Raw genomic sequence first — 11,784 nt, forward strand, 5'->3', positions numbered from 1 at the left:
TTTGCAGCTAGTAGACCTGCCTTGCAAGAAATGTTAAAAAAATTCTTCAGAGAGAAGGGAAATGATATGGGTCAGAAAATCAAATCTCCATAAAGAAAGGAGGAGCAGAGAAGAAGGAATAATTGAAAGCAAAACAAACACTTTTTATTATTCTCTTTTAGTTGGCAGCAGACATTGTGTATATGTGTTGTGTACTGTATGGCGTTTTGAAGTATAATAACATTGTCAAATCTAACTAATGAACAAATGATTAAATCTAACTAATCAGCAAATATATTATCTCACATAGTTACCATGTCTGTGGTGAGAACACTTAACAGCCACTGTCTTCATACTCTTCAAGAATATATCATCATTAACTGTGCTAACCATGCTGTACAATAGTCTCTTGCAATCGATTCCTCCTGTCTAGTTGTAATTAAAAATATGGAATGCTTCATGAATTTGCATGTCAGCTTTGCACAGGAGTCATGTTAATATCCCCTATATTGCTCCAATTTTAGTCTATGTGCTGCCCAAGAACTGACATACTGAGTTCCATTTTTCTTATTCTTAATTGATCTAACAATTTGTTCAAAATAATCATAGTAACAAAGTACATCTGATTACAGTTTATGTATAAGTGAAATGACTACAATGAAGCAAGGGATGTAAAGGAGGAATGAAGAATATTTTGTTACAGTAGTCCCTTCTTCTATCCATGGAGGATACGTTCTGTTTTAATTTTTTTTGAAAGGTAAAATGAGAGAGAGATCTTCTATCTGCTCATTCACTCCCCAAATGGTTCCGACAGCCATGGCTGGGTCAGGCTGAAGCCAAGAGCGGGGAATTCCATTTGGGTCTCCCACATGGAGGTGGGGATCAGAAGCAAAACAGCTAGGACTCCAACCAGGGCTCCAATAGGGGATGCTGGTATTGCAAACAGCAGCTTAACCCTCTGTGCCACAACATCAGCCTCCATGGGGAATACATCCTTTTTAAAAATATATTTATTTATTTATTTATTTGAAAGGCAGAGTTACAGAGAGAGACAGAGGCAGAGAGAGAGGTCTTCCATTTACTGGTTCACTCCCCCAAATGGCTGCAACAGCTGGAGCTGAGTCGATCCGGAGCCAGGAACCAGGAATTTCTTCCAGGTCTCCCACGCAGGTGCAGGGGCCCAAGGACTTGGGCCACCTTCCACTGCTCTCCCAGGCCATAGCAGAGAGCTGGATCGAAAAATGAAGCAGTCGGGACTCAAACCACTGCCCATATGGGATTCTGGCACTGCAGGCAGAGGCTTAGCCTACTACATCACAACATTGGCCATGGGGGGATACATTTTAAGACGTCCAGGGGGTGCTTGAAACTGCAATTGGTACTGACCCTACATACAAGCACTGTGTGATCTGATGACCCAGACGGCTACTAAATGACTAACGGGCAGGTAGGGTACACAGTACAGGGAGGCTGGGCAAAGGGATGATTCACATCCTGGGCGGGACGGAGCGGGACAGTATGGCATTTCAGCATACAATCAGGGTGCCATGCATGCTGATGGATGGAGTCACCTAGATCCACTGACTATCCCCAGGTGGCTTCCTGTGCTGCTGGGTTCTGATTTGGCTGTTGTGTTACTGATTTTCTGCCTGTTTGGATCTGCCCATTTTTGATAGAGGGATGTTGACATCGCCTACTGTAACTGTGAACTCACCTATTTGTCTTTGCGGTCCTGTCAGTATTTGCCTCCTGTATTTTGATGCTCTGTTGTTGGGCACATCCACATTAAGGAGTGTACACGTTCTATGACTTGGAGAATTGAGCTCCCTGTCATTATGCAATGTTCACATTTATCACTCATCATTTTCCTTGTTCTGAAATTTATACAGCTACTCCCGCTTTCTTTTGATCAGTATTAGGCTGATATGTTTTTCTTCACCCCTTGACTTTGAATCTGTAAGTGTCTTTACATTTAAATTAGGTTTCATGCAACAACATATAGTCTGGTCTTGTTTTTAGAGCCACTCTGATAATCTCCATATTTCATTTGATATATTGAGATCATTGACTTTTTTAAGATTTATGTATTTATTTGAGAGGTAGAGTTACAAACAGTGAAAGAGAGAGAGAGAGACTGAGAGAAAGGTTTACTCCCAAATGGCTGCAATGGCTGGAGCTGCGCCGATCCAAAGCCAGGAACCAGGAGCTTCTTCCAGGTCTCCCATGTGGGTGAAGGGGCCCAAGCACCTGGGCCATCTTCTACTGCTTTCCCAGGCCACAACAGAGAGCTGGATTGGAAGAGGAGCAGCTGGGACTAGAACCCAGAGCCCATGGGGGATGCCAGTGCTGCAGATGGAGACTTAGCCCACTGCATGCCACAGCGCTGCCCTGAGACCATTGATATTTAAAGTGACTGTTTAGGAACCTGCTGTGGCACAGCAGATTAATCTATGGCCTGGAATGCTTTGCTCTGCTTCCTATCCAGCTCCTTGCTAATGTGCCTGGAAAAGCAGTGGATGATGGCTGGAGTGCTTGGGCCCCTGCCACCCACATGGGAGACCCAGGTGGAGTTCCAGGCCCAGACCAGCCCCCAGCCTTTGCAGCCATTTGGAGAGTGAATGAGTGGATGGAAGATCTCTCTCTCTCTCTCTCTCTCTCTCTGGCACTCTGTCTTTCCAATAAATAAGTAAGTCTTTTAAAAAGTAAATAGTAGCCAGTACAGTTGAACTAATGTATACCATATTTGGGGCCAGCATTGTGGCACAGAGAGTTAAGCTGCCACCTAGGACTCCAACGCTGGCATCCCATTATGAGCACTGGTTCCAGTCCCGGCTGCTCCACTTGCAATCCAGCTCCCTGCTAATGTGCCTGGGAAAGCAGCAGAAGATGGCCCAATTGCCTCGGCTTTTAATCTGTAAGTGTCTTCACATTTGAAACAAGTTTCATGCAGACAACATGTAGTCTGGTCTTGCTTTCTGAGCCACCCTGACAATTCACCCTGACAATCTTCTCAAGCTCACGTAAAACATTCACTAAGATAGATGACATTCAGGGCTAAAAAACGCAGCTTAGCAAGTTAAAACCATAGAAACCGTACAATGTGTGCTGTCAGATCACATGGAATTAAACTAAGAAAGCAACAACAGAAAGATAACTGGAAAATCACCAAATACTTTGAAGATTAAGCAACACACTTCTAAATAACAGTTGAATCAAAGAAGGAATCTGGAGATACATTTTTAAAATATTTTTAACTAAATGAAAGGAAAATACAACTTATCAATACATGGTAGCCACCACCACCACCATCTATTATCACACCATGCCCTCTGGCCACAGCCCCGCTCCAGTCAAGAATGAGCTCAGCGGAGGTGATCATGCCTTGGACCACCCAGATCCCAGGTCTTAGGTCTAGCTAGGTTATTGCATTTCCTTTTTTTTTTTTTTTTTTTTTTTTTTTTGACAGGCAGGGTGGACAGTGAGAGAGAGACAGCGAAAGGTCTTCCTTTGTCGTTGGTTCACTCCCCAATGGCCGCTGCGGCCTGCGCACTGCGCTGATCTGAAGCCAGGAGCCAGATGCTTCTCCTGGTCTCCCATGCGGGTGCAGGGGCCAAGGACTTGGGCCATCCTCCACTGCACTCCCGGGCCACAGCAGAGAGCTGGTCTGGAAGAGGAGCAACCGGGACAGAATCTGGCGCCCCGACTGGGACTAGAACCCGGGCTAAAGCCTCAGCACAGGGTGGGCATTTGGTGCAGGGTTGGCTCTGCACAAGACATCCTCATCCCATGTTGGCACCCCTGTTTTGATTCCTGGTTTCCCTTGGGATTCCAGCTCTGGGAGTGAACTAGCAGATGGAAACCCTCTCTCTCTCTCACTATCACTCTCTCTCTCTTTCTGGCTTGTAAAAGTAAAATCTCATATAAAATACAAAATAAACACATAATAAGTAAACCTTGCGCTCACCGGGGGCTGGCGTCCACGTGAGCCGCCACAGGTACAGGAGACAGTTAAGGACCTCCTTATCTCCAGTAGTTCCACAGGCAGCTGCTGCCCTAATCCCGGGGGAGCTGATCACCTGCTGAGAGCAGAGCCCTGTTTAAGCAGAGACAATAGGAGCAGCTGCTGGCAGTGTTGTGCAGGAGAGGCCTGTGTCCCTCTCATGGCCCCTTCCAATTGTTCTGATTTAGGGCATTCTAAAATTCTCTGCGCCTTGTGGTCCTTACAACGGCTTGTTCTGAAATGCCTGTTTCTAGGACAGATTTTAATTTTCCGTGAGTCTCGGGTTGTGACGGCTACAAAAATTACCACCTAGACACAGGACCCAGCCCTCCTCTCAAGGAAGAGAAGGAACCATCCTGGTTGAGGAAAAGGCTTTGCTAAGGGCTTTGAGCAGAGTCCTCCCTCGCCCACCCCCACTCAAGAGGCTGGGCTGGAAGCCTGGGCTCCCAGGAGCAACTAGGGAGGGAGGGCAAGGTTGGGTAGGGGAGGGGCAGCAGACACCCCACTGTGCCGTCAGCATGGAGGAAGCTGTGATGCACAGGGTGCCCCCTTTTCTGGAATACCGCCTCTCCCCCTAGGGCAGATGTCCCACCTCCCAGCCCCTTGGCCTGTGAGCTGCACTTTCTGGAGGTGAGGCCCCAGAGCTGAAAAACACAATTAACAGGTTTTTTTGTTTTTGTTTGTTGTTGTTGTTTTTTAAGGTACACGGGGAGGGGGGAGCATTGTGGCACAGTGGATAAACCTGCCACCTACAAAGCCAGCATCCCATCCGGGCACCGGTGTGTATCCTGACTGCTCCACTTCTGATCCAGCTCCCTGCTGCTGGCCTGGGAAGACCAGCAAAAGATGGCCCAAGTGTTTGGGCCCTGGCCATCCATGAGGGAGACCTAGATGAAGCTTCTGACTCCTGGCTTTGGCAGGGCCTACCCTCAGCTGTTGTGGCCACCTGGGGAGTGAACCAGTGTATGGAAGAACTCTCTCTCTCTGTGTCTCTCTCTCTCCATCACTCTTTCAAAATAAATAAATAACTCTCTTTTTTTTTGAAAGAGAGGTAGAGAAAGGCCTTCCATCTGCTCACTCACTCCCCAAATGGCCACAACAGCTAGGTCTGGGCCAGGCCAAAGTCAAGAGACAGGAACTGATCGCTCATGTGGCTGATAGGGACCCAAGCACTTGGGCAATTACTCACTGCCGTCCTGGGCACAGAAGCAGGAAGCTGGACTGGAAGCCGAGCAGCTGGGCCATGGGATGCAGGGGTTTAACCAGCTGCACCACAATGCCGGCACCCACACCTGGGATTTTTACGCTGTGTCAAGTTGAGATGTGTGGTGCTGAGTTACAGTGAGCTGTGCTGTGTTACACAGAATGTGTTGGGATACGGTATGTGTGTTTATCTCCACTAAACTCTTCAGGCACGAACACTGAATCTGATTCAACACTGGAAATACAGCTCTCAGCCCAGGGACTACCATATTGTTTATTGTGCGAGTGACTGGTTGGCCAAGTGGACTCCAGGGTCTGGGATCCGTATATCCTAGCCCATCACCCAAGACTGCATCTGGCAAGACGGGCGCGCTCCTCCTGACAGCACCTCAGCAGGTGGAGCCAAATCAGAGTTCACCCTTACCAGGAAGTCAGAGCCAGGAGCAGGATAGAGCCGGTGCTAGCTTGGGAGCAGACTGTAATTAGAGTGATGTTTTCCCAGGTGTCTGTGCGTCTTCTTTACATAGGGCCATAAAAAGCAAGCGGTCAGTGACATAAAAGTGTGACAGCCAGGTAGCCTGGCTTCAGGACCAGGGCCCCACCTGACACCTTGCCTCATTCGTGAGAGTTCTCCAGGTCTGGCCTTTGCCCTAATTCCCAGGTGTAGGCTGAGGCCCTGCTGCGGCTCTTCCAGACCCCTAGACGCAGACCCAGCCGTATCATCTCACTTTGAGCCTGCTCAAGCCAAGAGCCCAAGAGATCTGCCTGTCTCAGCCTCCCTTTGGCCCTGCGCCCTGGAAACACCCAGCTGTCTTTAATGGGGCCAGCTCTACAGCCCACCTGCCCCACTCCTGCCCCAGAGTACACTGAGAGATGCTCACACCAGCTGAACCACCGCATTGCCCTGGATGAGGTCTTGGCTTCCGGTCCCCCAACTGTGTTTGGTTTTCCTTACTGGCCGCTCTGCCTGGCCTCTCCTCCAACCCATTCCTCAAAACTTAACTCTCGCAGAATTGTTCTGGGATGCAAATCTGATCACATCCCTCCCCACCCTACAAGACTCCAAAGGCTGTCCACCCCCCCACCCCGAGGCAGTAAGTTCTCATTCCTTAGTCTAGCAATAGTGGATTTCTTCCACTGACTTCTGCAGCCCCCAATCCCATGGTGCCCTAGAGTCGTACCTGTGCTCTGGCCGTTGCCAACCTCGGCACTTGCGGTTCTCACGCTTGGCATACCCTCTTTAAATTCCTACCCTTTCTTCGAGAACCGGCCTTCCATTGGCTTCTCCCCGGTTTTATGGCAGCCTAGGCATAGTCTCACAGAGGTAACCATGGTACTGGATCAGAGTCGTCTGATGACGCTGGTTTCCCCACCCAACTGGGAACTGCATGTGAGGCCCTATTTGCCCACAGCTTTACCCTGTGCTTGGCCCACGGTGCCTCCCTGTTGAAGAAAGAAACGAATGAATGCCAACGGATGAGTGAGACAGTGACATCCGGTGATGGTGAGGGAGGGGTTGGAGTGGGCAAAGGATCCTGATGAAAGAAGAGGACCGAACAAAGCATGAAGACACAAGGGGCCTGCTCCAGGAGGGAGGTGAGGAAGTGGCTGCAGGAGCAGCCTAACCCCAGCTCTCCGCAGGGGTCTGTCCCCCGCACCTGAGCTCTGTGCTCTGAAATCCCCGGAATCCCTGTCATTTCCTCCTGTTTGTTGTTTCTGCTACCCTGTGAGGAAATGATCCCTGGCCCTGCTCAGACCTCAGCCAAGGCGGCTGTCTTTGTCGGCAGGCGGCAGGAAGGCCAGGTGCACAGGCTCACTCCTGCCCTAGGCACCAGGACCCTCCTGGCAGGGGCTACCCTAGGGAGGGTTAGGAGTTGGGCAGGCTAGGCCAGAGCCAGGAAGACAGAAGAGACTGGGCGGGGGTCTGGGGGTGGAGGCCAGGAAGCCACAGGGCCTGGAGGCTAGACCATTGTCGGGGGGATGATGGTGCTGCGGGAGCCCCCTGGGTGGATTTCCTGTCCCCTCTCCTGTGCTTAGCCACATTCCTGATGACAAAGCACTGTGTGCTCAGGCCAGCCAAGGATGGGGGAGGGGGAAGCTGTCTACTGTATTCAGCAGGGCACCTCCAGGGCACAACACCTGGTATGCAGGAGAAACTCCAGCTCCAAAACTGGTGGAAGAAAGGGCGGGAGGGAGAGAGGGGACTGTGCTCGTCGAGCCCGAGGGCTCCGGGGAGGGAGCATCCCCAGGCTGGCCACCGCAGTGGGACTCCTTCAGTGTGGGACTCCCTTGGAAAAGAGAGGGAGGTTGTAAGGTCGCCACCACCCATTTCCCACCCCTCAGGCTCTCTGTTCAGATCTTGGAGGTCTGGAGTGGACATCACGATGGATCTTACACCTGCTTCAAGGAATCCCTCCAGCCCCTTCCCTGGCAGGGGCTCCCAACCCTGCTCAGCATCAGAATTTCCTGGAAAGCCTCAACGGATGAAGATTCCCGGGTCTCACCTGAGACCTCCTGACTCAGAGACTGCTGGCTGGGACCATGCAAACTGCTTTTTTTTTTTTTTAAGATTTATTTATTTATTTGAGAAGCAGAGTTATAGGGAAAGGGGTCTTCCATCCACTGGTTCACTCCCCAAATGGTGCAACAGCCGGAGCTGGGCCAATCCGAAGCCAGGAGCCGGGAGCTTCATACGGATCTCCAACGTGAGTGCAGGGACCCAAGCACTTGGGTCATCTTCCACTGCTTTCCCAAGTCATCAGCAGGGAGCTGGATCAGAAGAGGAGCAGCAGGACACAAATGGGTGCCCATATGGGATGCTGACGCCACAGGCAGAGGCTTGGCTCACTCCGCCACAGCACCAGCCCCGGACCATCTCTCCTTGAGTTTGTTGTTTTTCTTTCACTTGATCAAATCTGCTGTTGAAATCCCAGAAACTGCTTCTTAAAGTGCCTTGGGTGATTCTGCCATTTAGACTGATGGAACTCCCCGTCCACTCGATCAAGTTAGATGCCCAGCGAGGCGTTCCTAGCCCTTGACGACAGACGATCTGGCCCCAGTGCCCCGCGAGCCGTGTGCCTTGCCCCACAGCTTGAATGCACAGTCTCAAGAAATAGCTACCTTTCCCCAAGCATGTTGAGGCTCTCTCTCAGAGAGCTCTTTCTTTAAAAGAATTTTATTTTTATTTTTTAAGGATTTATATTTTTTTTTTTGGTAGGCAGAGTTACAGAGAGGCAGAGCTAAAGAGAAAGAGAGAGAGAGAGAGAGAGAGAGAGAGAGAGAGAGAGAGGTCTACCATCCGCTGGTTCACTCCCCAGATGGCCACAATCGCTGGAGCTATGCCAGCCCGAAGCCAGGAGCTTCCTACAGATCTCTCACATGGGTGCAGGGGCCCAAGGAATTGAGCCATCTTCCACTCCTATCCCAGGCCACAGTGGAGAGGTGGATCAGAAGTGGAGCAGCTGGGACTCGAACCAGTGCCCATATGGGATGCCGGCACTGTAGGCGGTGACTTTACTCACTAAGCCACAGTGCCAGCCCCACAGGTCCTGCAAGGCCCATCTGAGATGCTGCTTTCTCCAGGAAACCTTCTATGTCATCCATCTACCCAGAGAGAGAGAATTCTTTTCCCAAGTCTCCCCACACCACCTTACATAGCATCACGCATCCCTGGTGCCGTAATTTTTTAATGATGCCCGTTCCAGACAGTTTGCACAAGCCGCTGTGTATCAGCCCCTCAGCAGAGTCCTTTGAGGCGGCTGATGATGGCGGCGGCGATGACGGCAGCACAGGCGTATCCATCAGATGAAAAGCCTGCTGGAAGGCTGCGTGCCCGCCACACCCTTTCTTCTTCACAACACTGCTGTGACGTCAGTTCTGTGATTATCAGGCCCATCTTGCGGATGAGGACACTGAGGTCGAGAGAGGTGAATTTGCTTGTTCCAGGTTACTGGGGCAGTGGTGGAGCTGGAAACCGACCCAAGCTCCAGGTACTCCAAGCACCCTTCTGCAGACAAGGACACTGGGGCGCAGGGGATCGCACGCCCTGCTCACATCCTCCAAGCAGCAAAGGCAGAATTTGCATCCAAGAGCCTCTGACCCCAGAGCTGCACCCTCCCACCTGGCCCTTGCTTGAACCTTCATCTCAGTAATTCCCCGACCAAGCCCCCGTTCCTGGGTGGATCCAGGCTCCCTTCCTCACTCCCGAAGGCCTCCAGAGACTTGCCTTCTCCTCTTCCTGCCTGGCCTCCCCGACCCTGCTCCCTACCCATCCTGCCCCACCCTGTTCCCTGGAAGGATCGCCCTTCTCTTGCTGAGGTCACAGCTTCCAGGCAGGCAGGATCCAGCCACATTTGTGAACTTTCCCCTTCCCTTCTCCTGGTGTCAGACTGAGCAGCTGAGGCAGTGGACGGAGCAGGCCTCCCTCCTCCCTGAGCTCCATTCCTCCCTGTGCACAGCGAACGTGGCCCTGCCCTGGCTCTCTGCCAGCATCAAGAGGAGGCTCTACTGGGATAATGGGCACAAGGTTGTGTAGACGCTGGTGATCCAGTCCTGAGCCCCTCACCCCTGGGCCCTGGTTAGGAAGGTGAAGTCTCGACTCAGCCAGGAACCCAGCCCTCCCTCCCACCCTGGCAGGTTCCCTAGTGGCCCTGTGCCCAGCAACCCCAGCTGAAGCATGGGAATCGCCATCGTAGCTTTGACACAGAATCATTGTGAGAGCTGACAGCAGGAGGGGACTACATGAACACGTGGGGGTGGTCACTCTGTGAGTGGATGGTAGCAAGGATTCAGCGAAAGGCCCCGTCGAATCCCAGCTGCTAAATCAGGCACCTTTGTGGAGAGCTCCAAGGCGGATCCCCAGTCCAGCCACCTCGCCCGCAGAGAGCACCTCCAGTGAGCCACCCAGGCAAGGCACGCATGTGGGTGGCAGCAGGTCTTCAAAGCTGCACTGAAGCTGCACAGAGCCTTTCACCCACGACGCTGCAGGGTCTCTAGCATCCCTCACCAAGCCTGTAGGAGGAGCTTATGTGGACTTTGGTTCCACGCCGCCCGCCCGTTGGCGCTCATTAATGCTGCTCCCTTGCTGGGTGGTCTCGGGCGAGCTGTTTCCCTTCCCTGGGCCTCACGCGGCCTCATCTGTAGAGCAGGGATCTGTAGATCCCTCTCAACCTTGGAGGGATCCTGTGAGAGTCCCAAACGTCAGGCGCACCGGAAGTGCATTACAGTCCTTACTGCTCCATTGCCCTTGTTTGCTAGAAGAAACTGAGGCTCAGAAAACTTCCACAGCTCGCAGGACGCTGGCTGTGTCCAGGGGCCCTTGCTTCCGCACAAGAAGATGTCCCCCAGCCCGGGGATTGCCAAGGCTCCAGCTGTTCACAGATGAAGATCAACCTCAGGGTTCTGTTTTTCTTTCTTTCTTTCTTTCTTTCTTTCTTTCTTTCTTTCTTTCTTTCTTTCTTTCTTTCTTTCTTTCTTTCTTTCTTTCTTTCTTTCACAGGCAGAGTGGACAGAGAGAGAGAGAGAGAGAGAGAGAGAGAGAAAGGTCTTCCTTTGCTGTTGGTTCACCCTCCAAGGGTGAACTGCCAGCACGCTGTGGCCGGCGCATCGCGCTGATCTGATGGCAGGAGCCAGGTGCTTCTCCTGGTCTCCCATGGGGTGCAGGGCCCAAGCACTTGGGCCATCCTCCACTGCACTCCCGGGCCACAGCAGAGGGCTGGCCTGGAAGAGGGGCAACCGGGACAGAATCTGGCACCACAACCGGGACTAGAACCCGGTGTGCTGGCGCCGCAGGCAGAGGATTATCCTATTGAGCCGCGGCGCCGGCCGGTCCTGTTTTGTATTGCCTCTTGTTACTACTCGTTCATCACTGCCGGTCAGGCCCAGGCTCCGCACCAGGCCCTCAGAGTAGGGCAGAGGGAGTAGGGTCAGAGTTAAGATGGGCTTGGCAGGCGCAGTGGGCAGGGCCACAGACACAGGCAGGAAAGCAGTGGGTTTGTCCCAACTGACCGCACAGTGAAGACACGGTGACCTCCCGGCCGCCAGGAGCACGTGTGTCAGCACCACTCTCGGATTTTATAGCCGGAGTCAGCAGGCGCCCGACTGGGCATCACACTTTCAACCTCTCTCAACTCACTTTCAACCTTCTGTCTTCCAAGAGCAGCGATAAGACACCACTTCTCATTGATCCGACTGACAAAGACAAAGCACACCCAATATTTACCAGAGGATTGCCACAAGGGAAGATCTCTTTCCAGCTGATAGATGAAGATGCACAATAGTTTTTGAAGAGCGATGGGCTAAGCCTTAACAATGCACCTGTCCTTTGGCCCTATAATCCCCCCAACATGGATTTGTGCCCAGTTCTTGGTTCAAAATTGTCTTTCCCACAGTTGTTTACAACTACTCTCAAATGAAAACCGCCTAAGCATTCATCACTACAGAACGGTGCAATCACCGATAGACTCCCAGGCAACCATTAAAAATCATAGCACCGGGGCCGGCACTGCGGTGTAGTGGGTAAAGCTGCCACTTGAAGTGCCAGCATCCCATGTGGGTGCCAGTTCAAGTCCTGGCTGCTCCACTTCCGATCCAGCTCTCTGCTA

The 11,784-nt window shown here is 51.9% G+C and overlaps 1 non-coding gene across 1 annotated transcript; it reads right to left on the bottom strand.

Moving 5' to 3' along the window:
• Window positions 1–420: 420 nt before the first annotated feature.
• LOC127493804 (U6 spliceosomal RNA) lies at window positions 421–523 on the bottom strand. Its single transcript, XR_007924345.1, has one exon. It is a non-coding gene; the product is annotated as a U6 spliceosomal RNA (small nuclear RNA).
• Window positions 524–11,784: the final 11,261 nt, after the last annotated feature.

This window comes from Oryctolagus cuniculus, chromosome 7 (assembly GCF_051225735.1).
Source record: "Oryctolagus cuniculus isolate XC-2025 breed Fujian yellow rabbit chromosome 7, ASM5122573v1, whole genome shotgun sequence".
Lineage (NCBI taxonomy): Eukaryota > Metazoa > Chordata > Mammalia > Lagomorpha > Leporidae > Oryctolagus > Oryctolagus cuniculus.